Raw genomic sequence first — 23645 nt, forward strand, 5'->3', positions numbered from 1 at the left:
CCAACACCCTCCAGCAATCCTCAGTTTCTTCTCTGTATTTAAGAGTCTCCTATGGTTTGCCCCCCTCTGTTTTTATCTTATTTTTTTCTTCCATTCCCATATGCTCATCTGTTTTATTTCTTAAAGTCCACATATAATATGATATTTATTTTTCTCTGGCTGCCTTATTTCACTTAGCATAATACACTCTAGTTGCATCCACACTGTTGTAAATGATGTTTTCTTTCTTTTTGATCGCCCAGTAATATTCCATTGTGTATATATATCACATCTTCTTTGACCATTCGCCAATCAATAGACATTTGGGCTCATTCCATAATTTGACTATTGTTGATAGTGCTGCTATAACCATTGGGGTGCATGTGCCCCTTCGAATCAGCATTTTTGCATCATTTGGATAAATAACCTAGTAGTACAATTGCTGGGTCATAGAGTAGTTCTGTTTTTAATTTTTTGAGGAAGCTCCATACTGTTTTCCAGAGTGGCTGCACCCAGCGTGCATTCCCACCAGCGGTGCAAAAGTGCTCCTCTTTCTCTGCATCTTCACCAACATCTGTTGTTTCCTGAGTTGTTAATGTTAGCCATTCTGACGGGTGTAAGGTGGTATCTCATTGTGGTTTTGATTTGTATTTCCCTGATGATGAGTGATGCTGAGCGTTTTTTCATGTGTCTGTTAGCCATCTGGATGTCTTGTTTGGAAAAGTGTCTGTTCATGCCTTTTGCTCTTTTCTTTGCTGGATTATTTGTTTTGTGGGTATTGAGTTTGATAAGTTCTTTATAGATTATGGATATTAACCATTTTTCTGATATGTCATTTGCAAATATCTTCTCCCATTCCATCAGTTGCCTTTAATTTTTTTGATTGTTTCCTTCACTGTGCAGGAGCTTTTTATCTTGATGAAGTCCCAATAGTTCATTTTTGCTTTTGTTCCCTTGCCTCCAGAGGGGCATGGAGGTCTTCTGCATGTCCACTTTTCCCAACACCATTTGCTGCAGAGACTGTCTTTTTTTCCACCAGATATTCTTTCCTGATTTGTCAAAGATTAGTTGGCCATATGTTTGTGGGTCCATTTCTGGGTTCTCTTTCTGTTCCATTGATCTATGTGTCTGTTTTTGTGCCAGTACCATACTGTCTTGATGATTACAGCTTTGTAATTAATACAGCTTGAAGTCTGGAATTGTCATGCCTCCAGCTTTGGTTTTCTTTTTTAACATTACTTTGGCTATTTGGGGTCTTTTCTGGTTCCTTACAAATTTGAGAATTGTTTGTTCTGGCTCTCTGAAGAATACTGGTGTTATTTTGATAGGGATTGCATTGAATATGTAGATTGCTTTGGAGAAAATTTACATTTTAGAAATATTTGTTCTTCCAATCTATGAGCATGGAATATTTTCCATATCTTTGTGTCTTCTTCAGTTTCTTTCATAACTTTCTATAGTTTTCAGCATATAGATCTTTTACCTTTTTGGTTAGGTTTATTCCCAAGTATTTTATGGTTTTTGGTGCAATTGTAAATGGGATTGATTCCTTGATTTCTCTTTCTGCTGCTTCATTATTGGTGTATAGAAATGCCACTGATTTCTGTACAATTGATTTTGTATCCTGCGACTTTGCTGAATTCATGGATCAGCTCTAGTAGCCTTTTGGTGGAGTCTTTCCGGTTTTACATGTAGAGTATCATCTCATCTGCGAAAAGTGAAAGTTTGACTTATTCCTTGTCAATTTGGATGCCTTTCATTTCATTTCATTTTTCATTTTGTTTGGACGCCATTTATTTCATTTTATTTCATAGCCTATTTCTGAGGCTAGGACTTCCAACACTATGTTAAACAACAGTGGTGAGTGTGAACATCCTGTCATGTTCCTGACCTTACGGGAAAAGTTCTCAGTTTTTCCCCATTGAGGATGATATTAGCTGTGGGTCTTTCATATATGGCCTTTATGAACTTGAGGTATGTTGCTTCTATTCCTACTTTCTTGAGGGTTTTTATCAAGAAAGGATGCATATTTTGTCAAATGCTTTTTCTGCACTTGTTGAGAGGATCGTGTGGTTCTTATCCTTTGTTTTATTAATGTGATGTATCACGTTGATTGATTTGTGGATATTGAACCAGACCTGCAGCCCAGGAACAAATCCCACTTGGTTGTGGTGGATAATTCTTTTAATGTATTGTTGGATTTGGTTTGCTAGTATCTTGTTGAGAATTTTTGCATCCATGTTCATCAGGGAAATTGGTCCATGGTTCTCCTTTTTAGTGGGGTCTTTGCCTGGTTTTGGAATCAAGGTAATGATGGCCTCATAGAATGAGTTGGAGGCCAGATTGTTTTTTTAAATGGAAATTGATAGCTGATTCTAGAATTTATGAGGAAATTACAGGGTTAAAAAATATCTTGTTGCTCATAAAGAACAACAAAGGTATAAGACTTACGTTGTCAGAAATCACATTTATCATAAAGCTACAGTAATTAATATAGAATACCACTGGCGTAGACATAGACAAATAGAGCAATGGACTGGAATAAGAATATAGGAACAGACTGATTTGTGACAAAGGTGAAACTTCAGTGTAATGGGGAAAGAATGGTCTTTTCAATTAATAGGTCAACTGGAAATACATGTAGAAAAAATGAATCTGACCTTTATCTGATACAATACACAAAAATCAATCCCAGATAGATTGAAAGTGTAAACATGAGAGAATATAATGTGATCTGGCGTTAGTCAAAGAATTTTTAATTTGGACAGAAGGCCACTAACCATTTAGCAAAAGGAAAAAAATATTGATCATATTACATTAAAATTAAGAAATTCTGATGATCAAAAGACACCAATGAAAACATAAAAAGGCAAGTGAGAGAGAGAAAGAAGATATTTACAATGCATTTTTCTGACAAAGGAGACTATATCAAGAGCTCCCACAAGTCAACTAGGAAAATTTAGCTAACCCAGTGGTGTGGGGCATAATGGGTCAAAGATACATCTAGACACTTCAGAGAGGACTAATACACATATGAAAAGGTGTTCCACTTCTTCCGTCATCAGAGAAATGCAAATTAACATTATAATGCAATACCACCGCATCCCTACTGAAATAGCACATACATGGAGCAAGTGGTCTACCCCCCACCAGCGGCGTGCGACACGTGTAGCCATCCCATAGCCATGCTAACATTTGTCTTTGGAAGACTGGTTGGCGGTCAGTAGTTACTAAAGCTGAACCCTAGGACCAATCAGTTTCATTTCAAGGTGCACACTACCTGAAACTTGTACCCATGCCCATAGCAAACTATTGCTACATGCAACAGCATGAATGAAATTCACAAACATAATAATGAGAGAAAGATTGCGGATACAAAAGAGTACATACCGCGTGACTCTGTTTACAGGAACTTCGCAAACAGACAAAACAAAAATCGCTGACGACAGAAGTCTGGATAAAGAGTGGAGGTCAGTGACCTGGAGGGACCTGAGGGGAAATTCAAGGCCCTGGTTTTATCTAGGTGCTGGTTGCATGGATGTGCACACTTTATGAAATTCATTGGAGTATACATTTATGATTTGTGCTCTTTTCAGTATGTCTGTTATACTCCATCAAAAAGGCAATAAAAAAAGTAACATATGACCCCATGGATAAACTTCTGTTTGCCTCAGAAAAATGAAGAGTCTTGAGGGGCAGATATTGCAAACAACATTGTATCTCCATCTAGGGTCTTGTTTCCTGGTGAGTAAGATTAGTGAATGAGTTGGGTGAAAACCACTACCTGGAGTGATATGGAAGGTAGTGCACTGTGTTTCCTGTAAGTGCAACATGACTTCATTAGTTCCAATTCATTTGTGCCATGTCTATGAGGATAGTGATTGCCATGGTGAGGATCAAAACTGACAAACTGAGAAGACTGGTTCCCTGTTAGCAAGATACATCTGCACATTTTCCCCTTCTTATCAGCCCATCTTTTGAGGAGTTTCAATCCCATTCACTGATTTCCTGAACTACCACAGAATTCTTTCCATCAAGAAAAAGAAATACATATAGGTAATATATAAAGAGACAGATAGAAAATACTTGGAAAGATTTTAGAGGTTCCCTGGTCTTTTCCTCCTCTGGTTATCCATTTTCAAAATGGGTGACAGAAGAGAGAGAGAGAAAAAAAAAAGACAATGTACCCAAATCTATTGAGCTAATTGGTGATAGAACTCAGATGAAAACCCAACTCTTGTGATTGCCACTCTGTGCTCTCCCTACTGAATTGAGCCGCTCCATTATCTCATAAGAGCCATTGTTTAATTGCTGTGCTTTGTTGTGCACTCCCTATTAAAATATTGCTTGTCACCCTGCAACATTGCAGTTTTCTTCAGGATGGGGATTATGTCTTACCTGACCAGGGACTGACACACAATACACTTTTCCATCATCACTGCTAGCGGACTCAATCGGGCAAATCAATTACTCCACACATTATTCAGATTACATTTTTTCAGACCATGTAAGGAAGAAATAATGGTAGCATGAAATAAAAAGAACAGTCTCTGGGAGGAGAGTTTATGCCAGCATAGGCAGTCACGGTCAGGTTAACAGACTTTAAATTCCCCAAGTCTCCCTTTATCCCTGAACAAATGTAGTCTACTTGCCGTGGATGAAGAACTCTACATTGAAGAACTCAATCCAAGGAACTTAGGCTGGCTCTTACTCAGTCCCTCATTTACTTGGAGCTGAAAATCAAGGGAGAGAAATGATATTTTCATTTTATTTAAACTCACATTCATTTCCCATCAAATTTCCCACATTTGCCCCTTAAATGGGTGCACTTTATTTTTTTGGCTTATTATTTATTATCATTTCATTTAGTTAGAAATGGAAACTTCAAGAGGTTTGATTAAGAGATTAAATTACTGGACTTTTGAGAAGTAAAAATAATCTAGGTATGGGTTGCATTAGGTTTCAAAATATTTGGGGTTTTGATCAAATCTCTAAACACACTATTGCCAAATATTCTCCCCTTCTTTTCAAATTTTAAACACATGTATGTTTTCAGGGAAATTCAATACAAAGTTTTCAGAATGACTGTTAAAGATATGAAAGCTTTCTAAAGTGCCTTTTCCTTGAAAAGTAAAACAAATTTTTCCTAAAATAAAATTAGAGAATTAAGAAAGTCTGATCCTAAAAAATGCAATCATTTAATTTCATGTTCTAAGCCACCTCTTAAAAGCTACAGATATCAATTCAGTCAAATACCTTCAACATTTACCAAGAAAAGCTTTTCAAGAAACTGTAAGTTGATCACTTACAAGGTGCTGTGCATTTTATATCTGGTGCTTTATTTATTTTTGAGGACAGCTCTTAGTTGAAGGAATTATTAGTACTTTAAAAAATTTAAATTGTGGGGCGCCTGGGTGGCTCAGTTGGTTAAGCAGCCGACTTCGGCTCAGGTCATGATCTCACGGTCCGTGAGTTCGAGCCCCGCGTCGGGCTCTGTGCTGACAGCTCAGAGCCTGGAGCCTGCTTCAGATTCTGTGTCTCCCTCTCTCTGACCCTCCCCCGTTCATGCTCTGTCTCTCTCTGTCTCAAAAATAAATAAACGTTAAAAAAATTTAACAAAAAAAAAAAAAATTTAAATTGTTATTTAAATTCTAGTTAGTCAACATACAGACCAACATTGGTTTCAGAAGCAGAATTCAGTGATTCATCACTTATACACGATACCTAGTGCTCATCATAATATTTCCCCCATCCCATATGTTCATTTGTTTTGTTTCTTAAATTCCACATATGAGTGAGACCATATGGTATTTGTCTTTCTCTGACTGACTTATTTCTCTTAGCATGACACACTCTAACTCCATCCATGTCATTGCAAATGGCAAGATTTCATTCTTTTTGATGACTGAATTATATTCCATTATATATAATGTATATATTATTATATATACCTATATTATATGTATATTATGAATATATTATTATCCATTATGTATCATATATATGGACTTTTGAGAACTAAAACTAATCTAGGTATGGGTGTGTATATATATATATATATATATATGTGTATACATATGTGTATATATATATATATATGTGTATATATATATGTATATATACAAAACATACCACATCTTCTTTATCCATTCATCAGTCAATGCAAATTTAGGCTCTCTTCATAGTTTGGCTATTGTTGATAATGTTGCTATAAACATTGGGGTGCATGTACCCCTTCAAATCAAATACAAAAAATACAATCAAATCAAATCAAATCAAATCAAATACAATCAATCAAATCAAATACAAAAAGGTATTTTTGTATCCTTTGTGTAAATATGTAGTAGTGTAACGGCTGGGTCAAAAGGTAGTTCTATTTTTAACTTCTTGAGGAACCTCCATACTGTTTTCCAGAGTGGCCAAACCAGGAATTATTAGTTCTTGAGAGGTTGAGTCAGTTAGTCAATCAAAGAAAGAAAATGGCAGAGCTGAGATTTCACACTAAGTCTGCTTGATTGTAAAGACTATGAGCTTTAAAAATAATGATCATGGAGTGTATTCAAGCTGGCTTAAGGTAAGAGATACAAAAAATAGCATGAAAATATAAACTTTCATTACTCTATCTTAGGCTGTGAAGAAAAAAAGAAAAAAGAAGAAAAAGAAAACACCATTAAGTAAAATCTTCAAAGACATTTTAGGTCATGGAAGTTTTTAGCTTTCAGCATACCTGCCAGGACCACCTAATGTTATCTAGAAAATATTCTCTGGGAGCTAAAAATTAATTGGCAAAGTTAAAGAAATGAACAGAAATTACTATAGCAATCAGCGCTATCTTTCATCGTGGCACAAAGTCATCTTTTCAGTACTTAAAAAATTTTTTTTAATGTTTTTATTTATTTTTGAGAGAGAGAGAGAGAGAGAGAGAGAAACAGAGCATGAGTAGGGTAGGGGCAGAGAGAGAGAGGGAGACACAGAATCTGAAGCAGGCTCCAGGCTCTGAGCAGTCAGCACAGAGCCTGACGTGGAGCTAGAACTCGTGAATTGCAAGATCATGACCTGAGCTGAAGTCAGACGCTTAACCGACTGAGCCACCCAGGAGCCCCATCTTTTCAGTACTTAATGGAAAAGAATGCCAGGAGGAGAAGAAATGCTCATGGACTAAAAATGACTCTCAAGAAATGAAGTAGATTGAAGATAATGTGTGAGAGCAAGTGGAGTCCTGATGAGTCTTAATATTTTGTTTCAACTCAACTGAACATGCATTTATTGGCAACCATAGAAACATTTGAAAACTCATCCAAAAATGTCATGGAGTGTCCATTTGAATCTGAAAACTACTAAGAAAGGCAGTAATGGCTAGAACCACACAACTAATTTTTGAGGAGATGAAGACATCTGTGATTACTTCAGGGTCATGGTGACAGGTCACAGACGGAAGTTACTATCATCACCTTTACCTTTGAGATAGAAAAACAGTCTCCACAAAAGCAAAGGTCCACCTAAGTTCATGTGATCCATCAGAAAATAGGGCTACCCATTAGTCACCTCCCTCCCATTCCAAAGCTTGGTTGGACAGATCATACAAATGACACAGACAGACATAATCATACAACAGATCATTTACAGTAGTCATCATTATGTTTCAGCACCATGGCTACTCCCGAGAATTATGGGGCTAAGGATCCAACCCATTGCCTCCCAGTTTAAACAAAATGAACATATGGCAGCATCTCAACCACATTTCCAAGGGAAGAGTCTGCATGGGGAAAGAAGAATGCAGTGGTCCTGAGATGGGTTGCATTGAATAATCGGGGAATTCCAGAGAAATCTAGTAACTAGTCACAGTTTTCTTATATGTATGATTGCATGACAAGTTCTTATATTGGTCAATAATTTTCTAGGGAGCAGGAAAGAAGTACAGTACCAGATAAACCAACCGAGCAGGTTTCCATTTCTATGCCTGCTCTTTGGGGGTGTTAGGAAACAAGCAGTGCATTGCAGAGATTCTATATTCCAGACACAGGAGGTATATGGGATAATCAGAGTAATGCCTTCTCATTAAAAGGACGAATGTCACCTACGGTCACATGGGAATTTTTCATTGTGTCTTCAGTCAGTCACATTTTATATATAAAATGATAGTAGATATGATAACAACAGCTATTGCTCATTGAGCAGTTATTGTATGCCAGATATTATCATAAAAAACAGTGGAAATAGTGGCGAACATCTTACAGATAGCTGTGAAAGTAGCTTGTTCAATGTCAAACATTAAATGTAGAACGGGGACTTGGACCCAGATCAATCTGGCCCAAACTTCATTGAACTTAGAACCATATTATCCTTGCAAGATCTTCCACAAAATGCAGTCTCCACCATTCTTCTCTGATGTGCATTTACTTAAAAAATTGTGATGCTTTATATATGCTCCCCTGTGATTCTGGGTAAAGATTGGTTTTAAAGGGGTGAGTTGTTTTCCTTATTCTGTCTTGAACCATAAAATTCAGCAGTTGGACTTAGGATATTTCAAAGACATGAAACCATTTGGAAAGTAGAGATCAGTCATTAATTAAAGCAGTTTACTGGGCAAGGCTCCAACAGGAATGAGAAACTGGGTGCAAGCCTGTTGCCTTTAAATGACCATAACATTTATTTGGCTGCAGAGATACTCCTGGAACAATTAATCAATTCCCCTATCCTTTTCTATTCAAACTTTGAGCAAACCTTACTTTATCTAAACTAATTGCCTTGCAAGGCCATGATACATCAGGATAGCAAAATCACTTCTCGAACAAAGTAAAGACTAAGGCTTTCCTTCAGATGTTCCTGAAGATGGATGAAAAGAACCTGGGACATAATTTTACTTCTGACCAGCCACAAAATGCTCAGCCAAATAAATTACCAAGAAAAGTCAGACAAAAGCCGGAATGTCAAGGGTATGATTATTTCTCATCTCTTCCATTACCTTCAATTTGTTCTCTTGCTGGGTAGCAGCAAACTTGCCAGAGCAAGAATGGCTTTAGCAGCAGAAATATATTGAGTCCAAATGACTGAGCTGGTCACACAGGCATGCAAAGAGAACAAAACACCAACAGCAAACCACAGTGTAATGGCCTTCCCGCTTAACTGACATCGAGTGGTGAGCAGAGAGATGCTGTTTCAGCTAATGTGGTGGCCAGTGAAGGAATAAATTTCCTTTTTGAGACTTAAGTGTTTCTTCTGTAGAGGTTACTAAAAAACAAACAAACAAAAACAACAAAAACACCAACCACCCAGGGTTGGAGACTAAACAAACACTCCACTCTCCCATCAGCAGAGTAAAAACAACACAGCTTTAGGCCCTGGCCAAAATCAGAGGTCACTCCTTTCTCTGTCTTGGGCCTGATTTTGGTTTTTAAGATGAGCAATGAAGGAAAACATTAGAATGAGAGGCTAAGAATGGCCCCTGCTCTGTGACCTAAATTAGCACTCACTGGTTTTAGGTCTCATAAGATTTTCTTTTCTTTTACTCAAGTCTCAACACATATAGACTTTCTATCTGTTCTGGAAGACTCCAGAACAAAAGGTTTGGCTTTCCTTTCAGTGACAACTCAGAGGTAGGGGAGTATCTAGCTCCCTTTCATCATTGTCCATTGGGCAAAAATGATTGGTGGTGACAAGATCCTATCCTCATTTTTCTCATCTGAGTAGAGTCCAGTGGGTACGTCTTCTCTGCTCTTTGGAGGTAATTTTGAAAAGCAAGGGAACATGATTGTGTACAGAGTTTTTTATGGGAATGTAGTAGGCATTCCATGTTCTATTTGTCACCATGTGTGAAATGTATACTTCTAAGAAAATGCCACATGTATTTCAATGCAACTGGCTTAATGATCCTGTCCAAAAAAATCATTTGGGGGCACCCCAAGTGGCTCAGTCAGTTGAGTGTCCAACTTCAGCTCAGGTTGTGATCTCGTAGTTTGTGGGTTTGAGTCTGGCATTGTGCTCTGTGCTGACAGCTCGGAGCCTGGAGCCGGCTTCGGATTCTGTGTGTGTGTGTCTCTCTCTCTGCCTCTCCCCTGCTCATGCTCTGTCTCTCTCTCTCTCTCAAAAATAAACATTAAAAAAAAATGAAAAAAATAATTTGTTATGTAATGAGTGTTAGGACATTCTGGGTTTATAAAAGGGAATTTGATCAATAGTCTCCCCCAGAACACCAACCCTGAAGGAGGCAATTTAGAATGCTGGGTTCAAATCTCTGCTCAGCCTTTCGTTAATTGGACAGCTGTTGGACCTCACTAAATCTAAGTGTTCGTAGCTGTGATGTGAGAATTATAGGCCTATAGCATTTCATACCAGGGATGAATTCCAGACTATTTCTCACATTTCAAAATTTGCATGATTCAGAACTAATTTTCCCACAGGGATGCATGTAAAGGGCATTATTTCAGATTTTGGGCATATATTCATTCTTCCTTTCGATTTCAAATTTGCATAACAAAAAACATCATTGCAATGATAACAGTACCCTGACTTTCTGGCATTCTTTTGAGGAATCAGTGAGATAATCCATACATATAAATATGTCACACCTAGCACAATTGTTACTAATTATATTGTTATTAGCACCTACTCCTACTGTACTTCTATTATTAGTATTAGTACTCTGAACCTATGTCTCATCATCTCAAGGACAATTGTCAAATTCCTCTTTAGTACAACTCTATCATTGAAAAAAAACCTATTTATTTATTTATTTAAAAAATTTTAAAACATTTTATTTCTTTTTGAGAGACAGAGACAGAGCACGCATGGGGGAGGGGCAGAGAGAGGGGGAGACACAGAAACGAAGCAGGCTCCAGGCTCTGAGCTGTCAGCATGGAGCCTGCTGTAGGGCTCGAACCCACGAGCTGAGAGATCATGACCTGAGCTGAAGTTGGTCACTTAACTGACTGAGCCACCCGGGCGCCCCTGAAAAAATCTAATTATTTGAAAAGAAATGGTTCCTTCAGAATTGCTTTGACTGAATTATGCTTGAGAAAGAGCATAATTGTATGAGAAGTTTTTATGCAGAGTTAGCACTGTGAAATGGGCCACTGCTCTCTGTGCTGTTTGCTTGTGAGTCTGGTCATCACATCTTACAAGAAAAATTCCTGGCTGATCTGGTTACCAGGAATGGTGAAGAGTATGGGGATTGCTTTAAAATCATGATCTGTGTGAACAGGATAATGGACAAATCTTCCTTCTTAGACTTCCAAAGAGCCACAGCTAGATCAATAGCTTGCCTAGGACCTTTGTGTATCATCAAGACACTTTTTTCTCTTACCTTCATTTTTCTTCTTTTGCACAATCTTTAATTCATACTACTTTACATGTGGAAGGAACCCTTGTAAGCTCTTCGCAATCCTTTCTGGAGAAAAAGTAGGGTAGGAATGAATGAATGAATTCCCTTAAGAGAAAATATGAGGAGCACATAGAACACCTTTCAAGCCGATGCTTGCTGATCATAAATCTTCATCTAAGATTCTGTAGAAATTATTAAGTTGAACTTCACCATCTCCTGCCACGAACATTTGTCTATCTTTTCTGCAGGCCCAGTTTATCTGTTTTTATTTGGGAAACATCCCCTTCCAAAGACAGGCCCTGAGGTTTTGGTGGAAAAGATACCACTCCTGGCTCCCGGGCAGTTGGCCCGGTATAGGAGCCCTTCACTCATCTCTGGCCTCGATTACTGGTTCACGAATGAGTTTGTAACCTCAGCTGGGACTTGGGTATAGTTCTTGGGAAGAAGTCCTCTTTCTGCTAGGGTTGCTAAACTGGCATGGCGCAAGGTTGGCACATCTAGGGAAGACCACATGGCAAAAGCACCTGAAGACAGAGTTGAGAGGAGGGAGAATGCCTGAGTTTGGATGACACTGTTTACACTTCCTGAATCCACCTGAAAGGCAAGCCTGCTTGCTGAGGGACTTTTCTGTTGTCTAGCAACAAATCCCCTTTTTCATTTAAGTCCATTTGAATTATTTGCTACAGATAAGAGTTTGGACTATCATCCCACCTCAAGTCCTAATATTTCCGTTGATTTTTTCTTGCTGAATATAAAGCGAAATATTAAGTTAAAGGAAAACTGAGAAGTCAAAGTTGTTAAGAGTCTCTATCAATCTCCTGCAGAACATCCTCAACATTCCTCATCACTGTTTCAGCCTGACCATTTCCATGCAGTTAGCGAACCGTAATTGAGAAAGTTTACATCAGATTTGGGTTATCAAATTCTGGAACTTAAATGGAAACTTACAGGCAGAAAAAATACTGTCTTCAAATCAACATGCTGCAAACAGCTCGTAAAGAGCTATGATGGTTGCTTCAGAGTTTGAGAAGAGAGGAAGAATCTTTTGTGTGTAGGTAACATGTTTTCCATGAAGAAGTCACTCTACACACAGGGCTTACATGCTTCCCAGTAACACCAATTACATGATCATTACAATATTGTTAAATGACCAGTAGCCTCAGATTTAGTCTTCATAGAAGATATTTTGAGAGATATATATGGCAATTTCTGTTTCCACTAACTTTATGTAGAATCTTCTATGACTGCTACTGAAATACTGCAGTGTCCTGAGTCCACCTTTCATTCTCTTTCCATGCTGTAACCAGTTTTTCAAAATACACATCTGATTATGTCTTTCCCTAGGGTAAGGGTCTCAATATGGTAGGTGAGGCTACATGCAATCTGGCCCCCACCTACTCCTCAGTCGCACCTAGTATGGTCTCCTCTCTGTCTGGCTCCAGGCTCCTTGATCTTCAGTTCTCCCGTGTGTCACACTCTACCTCTGCAGGGCCTTTGTTTTTTACTGGCTCCTTTGTCTATCAAATTCTTTGCATTACAAGTGAAAGCAAGATTCTTTTTTTTTTTTTTTTTAATATACTTAGAGAACTATGTTCCTTTCCATCACCACAATTGTCTCATGTTACAGTTAAACACTTTACTTCATGGTTATGGACCATGTGTCTCCTAGAAGACAGGCTGTTCCTGACAGTAGGAACTTTGGCTGCCCAAGCTCATGGTTGCTTACCCTGGTGCTTGCTGCAGAACCTGAAACTCTCAACTGTCAATTCTCTGTCTTTGTTCTGTTCCCCTCTCAGTGGTGTTTAACACAAATAACCACTCCGTCCATGGAACGTGTCATAACTCAGCTTCTGGGGTTCTGTACTCTCAGACCACCCTCCCCCAACTCATGACCACTGCTTCTCAGTCTCCTTCATTGGATCCATCTTCATTTCCATTTGTTATCCAATTCTGTCTTATTATCCAATGGATTGCATATTTCCTAAGAGCCCAAAGAACAGAAAAAAAAATCACATGGGGAAAGATGCCCATCGCCATAGTTACAATAACAGGCAATCTGGAAGGAACTTAAATGTCCACCACTGGGGAAATGGTGCAGAAATTTGTGGTGACATCCACTTTGTGGAACATCATGCTGCTGACAAAATTGAAAACTATGCATTCAGTCTGGGAACATGACAAATTCCTATGATGCAATGTTCTATGAAAATCAGGGTACACAGAGATCGTGCTTGTATAATTATAACTTTGTAAAACTTCATGTACAAAAGATCTGGTGAACACTGAAAAATAAATACTGTTACAGAGTGATGGCATTATAGGCACTTTTCTTCCTAGTTTCCAAATGTTTATATTTTGTAAAAAGGTGTGTGTATGTGTGTGCGTGTGCGTGTGTGTGTATGTGTATGTGATTGTGTAGAGAGAGAGAGTGATAGGGAAAAAGAACAGCAAAAATAATTTATACTGTAATTTGAAAAATATAACAAAAATGAATGTGCTCTTTCCTGATACTTCCAGAGGCCGTTCTCCGCCAGACCTCCAGGCAGCCACCACTGCGCAAATGGAATTGGTAAGCAAAGTCAAACCTTGGCCATTTTGATTCTTACTCTACAAATTTATAAATGTCTGCTCTAAACAGACAAAGGGCAGTTTGATGTGATGGCAAAGAGCACAGACTGATGTGAAACTACTTGATTTCCCTCCCAGCTACTCATCAAATTGTCATGTGACCTCATGCAAATACTTCATTCCTCCATGTCTCAGGTTTTTCATCAATACCTTGGAAAGATAAAGTATCCCATTGGTTTTTGCAGGAATTAAGCGTCTGCCTATCTATCTGTAGTCTATCTATCTAATATCCCTTAGTAATATAAGTGTAATCTGTTATTATTATCAATATGCTACATATAATTTATGTAGAAAAGAAAATGCAGTGAGTCTTTAATAATTCTACTTCTCATCCTAATGGTGACTCCTAGTCACCAGGTGATCCAGGGCATGTGCCCATGTAGCTATACTTGATAATTCAGGAAAGAAAAAGGTGAAAAATAATTCATCATTTATCTAAAGGAACATGGACCCAATTTCTATAGCAAGGGAACAAAAGTGTTCTTATTTTTCAATGTGCATAGAAAGAAAACCTCCCTGAAAACAATACTGGGAATCTTGTCCCCTCATTTCTTTGGACCTGAGAGCTGATTTCACCTATTAAGTGGATGCTCAGCTTCTTAAACAAGACAGAATTGAACCTCAGATCTTCAAAGCCTGTATTCTGTAGCCATCCTCTTGGACTCTAATACCACTGATGATACAGGAACATGTATAAGACAAGAAAATCCACCATTTAAATGACCCCTTTTCTTCTTTGGGAGATAAATCAAGCCAATGGGGCATCTCTTACTTTGCAAGAATGTGTGCTTTCATCAACCTACTGACTCAGCTCAATTGCAAGCAAGGCAAAAAAATCAATCGAGTAGCCTTGAAAAACAGATTGTAGATCTTTTTTCTTCTGAATCATGAGCTCTGACAATCATGCCCGATATATTACCAAGTAATGTTGGACCTCTTATTCCTTGTCTCAGCATGAGAAAACCTCCAGGAATCTCTGTATGTATTAGTCAAGAAATGTCCATATCCTGATGTTAAAATCAATAGGAAAGTATTTTCCTGTCCACTTTCCCCCCTTCATTTTACTTCTGATCAGGCAGAGAAATTCCCTGAATGACTTACAGGGCAATGTCCAGAGCAAGGAAGATAATAGGATCTGTAACCCATATGTGTTTTAAATTTAATTTCCTTTTGTAAGGGTGATTTCCGTGACAAAGGGCAAGCTGTAAAACTTTAGGTTAGCTGTATCTGCTAATGAAAAAAATAATAAAAGTGTAAAGTCCTTTAAGCTTTCAAATCCTACAGTGCTACAACTCTACAGCTCTGCAGAGAGAGAGAGAAGTTTGGAATGAGTTGGAAGCTGACTACAAGGAGAATGCCAGCTGGAAAAATAAAGTATATTTTTAAAAGGCAGGCAATATGAAGCTACATCATAAATTTTTCTCGTTTTTACAGGGTGATGCTTAGAAGTTAGCAGAGATTCTGAAGACACTAAATGGCTAAAAGCTAGTGTAATACCTTTTCCTGTTGGTCTATCCCAAATGTCAAATTGCAGCATTTATGGACAGTTCCCATACAGAATTATGGCTTCCCTCCTCAAGCACTATGCCACTTTGCTTGAAAGCCTTCCCCTCCCCACCCCCCCCCCCCCCACCCCCATATAGAAGACCAGAAAAGCAGATAAAGCTCTCAGGAGCCATTCACAACTGACAAGGGACAGAATGCAAAGAGGACAAATATCTCCTTATCCCTCAGAGGTCAGTCCTGAGTATCTCCTAGAGTCTTCTATGGGAGCATGACCAAATCCTGTTACCAACGGTGATAACTGCTCATTATCATAGCTTCTCTTGGCTTTATTATCTTCCCTGACTTACTTCCCCATTCCTTTCCAATGCTGCCTGGTCACTTCCGAAATACACTGCTTACACCTGAAACCTTGTCTCAGGATGTAATTTTGAGGGAACCAAAGTCAAGATAACAAGTATAGTGAAAAAATAAATAGGCACTAACTAGAACCTACCAGCAAGGGCTTTATACAGTAAGCCTTCTTAAAGCATCAGGGCTACACCTATTTCACAAGGTGCCTTTGAAACTTAGAGTTCCTGATGAATTGGAGGAAATAAGTGGGAGCTGACAAAACACTAACACTAAAGATTTATGAAAAAGTGTCAAGTTATCAAGTTATATCAGAGTGACTCATAATTATTACAAGAATCAAATAATATATGTAAACACACTTAGTAAACAGGAAAGTATGATAGAAAGACTAGATGGTTTTAGATTTCTTTTTAATCTTGCTCTAAAGCAAGAATAGCAGATATTTTCTGTAAAGAGACAAGATGCAAGGTAGAATAAACAAAATTAGAAACCATGTCTTCAGTGGAAGGGCCATTTCTTTTAAAATAAAACTTGTTGGAAAAAGTGGACAAACGGTTCACTTCATTTCTAAAGCGCCTTTGTAGGCAGTGGGGATGGAGTATAAGTGCCATTTTGCAACTGGCCAGAGCTTCCTCCAGATTGCATTAGATTTTTCTGTCAATCCATATCCAGTTGAAACTGACAGCTCAGATACAGACAGGGGGAAGGTGGGGAGCTGATGGAAGTGGGAGACACAGGAGGGGTGACTAATAACACATCTATGAGGGTGAGAACTTCCCACTCTGGAGACTAGAGAGTAGGGTGAAGCCATTTTCACCATTAGCCCACAAACATTGATGACCTCAGCGAGCTAAATGGCTCCACCAAGTGGAGAACAGAGCAGAGCCATTACACCAAGCCCCACCTCCTGTGCCCTCCAGGCACATCTCCACTAAGACAAGTTGGTCTGAGAATCAGACCAGCAAGCCCCTTCCCCCCAGAAGACCAGCACAAATCCCTTCTATGAGCTTAGTCTACTGACCATAGACTGCTGCAAAGTTTCAGCTCTAGGGGAAACTGGAACTAGCTTCATTTTTTGGTTTGTTTTTATTGTTATTGCTTCTGTTTTTGTTGTTGTTGTTGATGTTTATCTTTTCTTTTGTTTTTTGGATACAGAAAGAACAAATTTTTTACCTTTCCATTTTATTTTTATTTTTATTTTTTTAATTTTTAATTTCTTTGTCTCTCCTTTACTCCTTTCTCTTTTTTCTATCAGGCTTCTCTTTAGAAGCAGAACAAAACACATCTAGGATCGAGCTTCCTTTATTTGAGTTTTTAAGGTTTTTAAATTTGTATTTCATTCTATCAATATTATTACTGTTGTTGTTTCTTCCTCCAAATGACAAGATGGAGGAATTCACTGCAAAAGAAAGAACAGGAAGAAATGACGGCCAGGGATTTAGGCAATGCAGATATAAGTAAGATGTCTAAACTAGAATTTAAAACAATGATTTTAAGGATACTAGCTGGGCTTGAAAAAAGCACAGAAGACACCAGAGAATCCCTTTCTGCAGAAATAAAACAACTAAAATTTAGGCCAAAAATTAAAAATGCTATAACTGAGATGCAAACATAAATGGAGGCCATAAAAATGAGGATGGATGAGGCAGAGGAACAAATTAGTGATATAGAAGATAAGGTTATTTTATGGAAAATAATGAAGCTGAAAAGAACAGGGAAACAAAGATCAGAGATCATGAAGGATTTTTCAACATTTTAAAATCTTCCAGGGTAGAACAATTCTTTCCCCACATTTTATTCTTAATGGCATAGAACTTCATTAAATGGTGTTTATCTAAAGCCATATCTGTTTCAGTCAAATATACACAACAAACTCAATGGAAATTGATTCTACATGTGTTCCAAGGTTTCTCCAAGGATTAAAAACCTGACAGATGGAAAAGGATTTATCTTTGTATTCCACAAGACTTGTAGGTTGAAGATACATAGCCAATCTTTCAAATAAGGCAATAGCCCAACTCAGATGGCACCAAGTTCATTTGTTTTTTGAAATAGAGGGAAATAAAATGTGAGATACAGAAAATGAGATCAATAAATAAAGGAAAAGAGGTGATTTACATTAATGATCTTATAAGTAGTAGAGCTTGGTGAAGGAAAAAGAAAACATTAGTGAAAGGATACCCAATACACACTTGGAACACATGCTTCAGGACACCAGAAAAGCAGGAGTACCAAAAATAGAAAAAGTTAAGAAAGGCTAGGAAAAAACTATAATTTAATATTGCTTTTCATATACATTTAGTGAAATTCTGAAAGAGTACATTTAATACTTTGTCACTTAGTATTATTTTTAATTTCTATATCACATGGCTATGCACACAATCTTTGTAGTATGTAGGGTCTTCATCTGGCCTGAGTTACGGTTATGTGCCTGTGTGTGCCTGGAAAGGGAGAAGGAGAGTCTGGGGAGGAAGATTATTTACAGAATGAAAAAAAAGTTAAAAAAAAAAAACTTACTTTGTCTGGTAAGTAACTCAGGACCATCAGACAGTGGTCTTTCACACTTCCCACTTCCATTCAGTTTTGTTAAAAGAAGTGGCCCTTTTGCTAGAGACATGGTTTCTAACTCTTTGTTTATTCTGCCTTCCATCCTTTTCTCCTATTTTGTTTTTGCATCTCATTTTGATGTTTGTACAGGCTCATTTACAATTTTGTCATGCTCTTTGAATGAAAAAAGTCATTTAAAAATGCTAGGATTCTTTATTTTTCTAAGAATCTCAAAATGTTTAACAACCCATTAGGCTCCATAGTGCCCTGGAAAGACAAAGGAAGAAGACAATCATATATGAGAAATGGAGGAGGGCAGAAGACTCAATGATGTGGTTGATTTTCATTCCAGAATGCAGGAAGTATGTAATTTTGAAGTCCCTATTTGGCCTATCTGCCAAAACTTCCTTGCCATTTTTGAATTTAGAAGCACTTGGTTCAAATCTTTCTTCCACCCAAAATTTCTGTCTTTCAGTATTTGTAATCGATTTTCACATGCAGTAACCATTAGCTCCTTATTGGGCAATGACCTCCCCAGTGACAGTCACCGTGGCAGAGAGATTGGTTGAAAGTGGGTGCTCAGAAAATATTGGGTGGTGAGGATGTGGGGTGGTTCAGTCGATTAAGCGTCCTACTCTTGATTTTAGCTCGGGTCATGATCTCATGGTTCATGAGCTTGTGTCTGGCTCTGTGCTGACAGTGTGGAGCCTTCTTGGGATTCTCTCCCTCCCTTTTTCTCTTTTCCTCCCCTACTCACGGTCTCTTTGCCTCCCCCACTCATGCTCTCTCTCTGAAAATAAATAAATAAACATTAAAAAAATGTCAGCTGGGTTTTCTCATGCCACTTGAACAAACATTTATTTAGTGCATCCTTAAAGCAAGTGTTGTACTAGCTGCACAATCCTATCATTAAGGAGTCCACAATCTAGTGGGATACAAGACCATAAGAAATGTTACAAAATGCTGAAAACAGCCAACACTCTTCACTCTGTTTTGTCTTCATGCTACGGGCAACACTGAACCTCATTTCCTATCACTATCTCTGCCCCCCCTCCCCACCAATTTCTCCCTCCTCAATCACAATGCTGGGACTTTTGTACTCTCTTAGATGGCTCTATCTCTGGAGAAGTCAAAGTAGGTGATGGAGACAGAGACAGATGAACATTCCTCTTGGAGAAAAATCATGTTTTTTTCTTGTGTTTGGGACTTCAGTTTCTTTCAATTATGACAAGACATGTAACTGTTAAACTCAGCATCCTGCCAGGCTTTGCATGCATTCATTTCACTTTCAGTGTGTACCTACTATGTGCTGGGCTTGGTGGCAGGCACTAGGGAAAGCAGTGGTAGGATAGTTAACAGCCCCTATATTTCTGGGACACACAGTAATAATGAAATAAATATTCAGTCAAAACAGGTGCCATCTCAAGACTTTAGGATTGTATAATTCAGGTGATGAGGTATTGTAAAAGTAACAAAAACCTAGAGGAAAGCAATAAAGTATTAATTGACACTGGATGGGGGGGGAGCATAATTTTATTCAGTGTCCTGTGAAAAAGGTCCTTGTAATCATATTTAAATGAAATTATATCCCAGTTGTAACAGGAATATGATATATAACAATCCTCAGTGAAATTAATAAAAAAATTTCTCCATCACAAAAACTTATTAAATACACTTCTTTTCAGTTGCCCCAAATAAAAACTTTTGTATGGTGTGTCCTACTCTGCCTTCTTGTGCCTTAAAGAGAACATTGCTCCTAAATCGGATCAACCAGCCTAAAATTCCAAGTTAGGGTTAGGCCTTGGTCTAGATATAGGCCCTCCAATCAGTAGCAAGATGACTTTGGGAAAATGCCTTCATCTCCTTTAACATCAGTTCTTCATCTATAAAATAGGAATAATATTACCCTTTTCCTGGGCTTGATGTGTGTAATAATAAAATAATGTGTATAAAGTGCCCACATCACAGGAAAATGTCCAATAATTGATACCTACTATGGTCATTGTGTTCATTCCTGCTAAAGTTACTATTGATGCTGAGACTCACTCCCAGGTTGACATGCAGACTGTTCCAGATAACACGGCACCTTTGATGTCAGGAGGTCTACACCATCTACTCTGTCTCTTGGAATGTCAATTCCTTGGGGAATAGGGACCACAGTGTAAATGTTTTGTACTCAAGCTCTTTGAATAGGGTACTGCATACAAATGCTGGAGATGAGGTTTGGAATCACTCTCCATATACATTTTATTAATATTTATAGGTCTACTTGGATTTTCTAATCTCTTTTTACTTAGTTGGTAATTAATTTCTTTTAGGAAATGGTCCACTTCATCTTAATTTTCAAATTTACTGGCATAATTTTTTCTAACATTATAATTCTAAAATTTCTCCTACATTGCAATTACATCTTCATTTTCATTATGTATTTAGTTTCTTTGTTACATTTATTTTTTTCTTGATAAATCATGTCATGGCCACACCACAAGGTCAACATAGACTAAGGGTAGCAGAACTGGTAAGGGGAAGAAGTGGTTGAGTGATGAATCCCATTTTCAAACAAGCAATAAGCTGTTCCCAAATATATCACATCTCATGCCTACACTAGGTTCTCATCAATGGTGCTCATACCCACCAGTTACAAGTTTGAAGGGGGCTACATACAGCAGCAAACAGACACAGAAATCCAGTATGGGGTGTCTGTGTGAAGCCATGCAAGTTCCTTCTCCTCAGTCCTTCCCCCAGCATTATAATTACCATTTATTTCAAAAATTCAAAAGCTGGAAAGTTTAATGTGCAAATCAAAGGCCGATGAAATACCCAGAGCTCTGCTCAGTGTCCTGATGAATGTGTTAAAGAGAAATGTGATTAGAGAAGTGATAGAGTTGAGCAGGAGATTATGCATCCGGCTCATGTTTTATGGATTCTGGTGGAGTGGGGGATGGGCAGTAAGAGTGCTCTTCTGAATGAAAATAGTCCAAAAATCACTACTGCTTATAGCTTATAGTATTTCAGCAGGAGGGGATCTTGGAGGTGTTAAAGTGTCCCTAACCTGTGGCGTGGATATGAATAATATTTTCAATTAATTCTACCTTGTGTTAGAAAAATTAAAGGAGGAATTGGTCCATTCCAATTGGTCCATATTAAAAGACCTCTGCAAATGTGGAAAGGAGAGACATGTGGAGAAAATCAGACAGAAGGTCACGAACATAGTTGGCAACATTTACTCCTAAATCTTTAATCCCTATGCTATGCATGACATAGAAGCAAGGAAAACATTTGTTTCGAGCCCGAATATAGGCAAGACTCTATGTGGAAGGTGACATAATGTTTAGCTACCCTGTTGGTCTACTTGTTCTGGTCATAGAGATTCTGGAACCTACCCTGCTTGGGGATTATGTGTGTCTCTTATGCTTCCATTATGGTCATACTCTCATATCTATGGCACCACAGAGTTTACAAAGCATGTTCTCATATATTACTTCAATTGCTTTCCATGTCACCCCAGGAAAATAAACAGCTATTATTTATCATAAATAACTGCTATTATTGTCCAATTTGTCCATATGAAAAAAAGTGAAGCTCAGAGATTCAGAAACCTTTCTGGGGGTTAACAGGTGCTAACTCTCTGGTGAGACTCAAATGAAACCCTAGCTCTGCCTGTTCGCTTGTAGATGACTTTGCTAAAGCAATGTGCACAATGGTTGCCACCATTCTTGTTCAATAAAGTGTGGATAATCAAACATATTTGGCCTGGCGGTGACAGGGAACAGATGTAATATACTTAAGGGCCTAACTCTGTGTCTCATGGAGGAGGTGGCTCAGCAAACAGGAGCTTTTGTTGTTAGCCCAATCCAACATGGCCTTCTAGCTCACCTTGAGTCTGCCACTGACATCGTTCACCGAGAGTTACCTAACAGAGTAAATATCATCAATGCATTAAAAATGATGTCATAAAGGCAGTGGAAATTAACGAAATACATACAACCATGAAATATTCAGAATAGCTGGACCCAAAGGGAATTTTCAAAGCGCTTAGGATACGATGCTTCCTGAAATCCAGAGAACAACTCCTCATGTGTTTTCCCTGAAATGTATTTGTGTTCTGAACACAGTTGCTTGGGGGGTAGGAAACAGCAGAGGTTATTTCCAGAGGATTAGCAGTTTTCTCTTCTTAATCACCATGGCAGTCTGTGCAAAAGCCAAGATGAAATGAAGGCTGCACCGTCCCGTCTCCATTTTACAGCCAAAACTACGGATATATATTGCCAGGCCTCTTCTGCCACCTTATGAGTACGCTGATTTTAGGCAGGAAAGGACGAGCAGCAGTAATTCATGAAACCAAATCTAATCTCCATGTCCTGGCCTAAAGGAAGGATTTGGAAAGATAGAGTCACAGACACTGGCAGTTTCAAATCAGACTGTGATCCAGCATCTCCCCAATAATGTGAGAAGATCCATAAATGACAAACAAATGAAAATCTGGATTGTTATTCATATTGTTCCTGAGGATGTGCCTTTATAGGTATTAGCACACCTGTGTTCCAGGAAATTACTTACACATGCAGAGCTAATAAAAATTCCATGTATCCACAATTGGCCAAACCATAACAGAAGTCCTTTTATCAGCTAGGGAGAATGAAACACTCTAAACAAGAAAATTCGACCACCCTAGTTATAGCCGTGGAAATATTTTTCCAGAAGCACTTTCTCATTCTCTGAGAAAGTCTACACGCTTTAGTCGTACCTCCTTAATTCACAGGGCAATAATTGGGAAGATTCAGTGATAAGGATATTGAAAGAGGGATACGTACAACATAATATCTGAGGTGTGTAGCCCTCTATCAAGCCCTTTGTAGACCTCTATCAAACCTTACATTTACCCATAGCTAAACCATGAGATCTGTTCACTTTTAAGAGTTAGCAAGCTGGTGACCATCAGTCCCAAGGCTATGGTCTGCCTCTGGTAATATATGACCATGGAGTGTTTAAAGACAAAGCAAAAGCAACCAGATCCTGACTGCTGATTCATCATGTACTCATCCAAGTGGGATGAATAAGGCAGAGGATCTGGAGATATGGTTAATTAGAAACAAACAAAGGGATTCTTTTTAATATTTTTGCCTGGACAACCAGAGTTTCTGTTTGGACCATTGCATTCAGCAATTGGGGCTCAAAGCTTTTAATTTGATGCACTGATTTTACCTGCTGAACCACAAAAGCTGGTTTTCATCTTACAGGCATGTGATGAGATTACAAAATATACTTTCTCTCTGAGGAATGCAGTGAAAAGGACTGCATTAACCCTCCTGAT

General features: G+C 38.3%; 1 long non-coding RNA gene across 1 annotated transcript; it reads right to left on the reverse strand.

Moving 5' to 3' along the window:
• Positions 1–4633: 4633 nt before the first annotated feature.
• LOC109273019 (uncharacterized) lies at positions 4634–12154 on the reverse strand. Its single transcript, XR_002082708.2, has 3 exons — positions 12011–12154; positions 11282–11365; positions 4634–4712 (listed from the first exon to the last, which is right to left on the reverse strand). It is a non-coding gene; the product is annotated as an uncharacterized LOC109273019 (long non-coding RNA).
• Between the last annotated feature and the right edge of the window lie 11491 nt (positions 12155–23645).

This window comes from Panthera pardus, unplaced genomic scaffold, assembly GCF_024362965.1.
Source record: "Panthera pardus isolate Hobbes unplaced genomic scaffold, ASM2436296v1 HiC_scaffold_22, whole genome shotgun sequence".
NCBI lineage: Eukaryota > Metazoa > Chordata > Mammalia > Carnivora > Felidae > Panthera > Panthera pardus.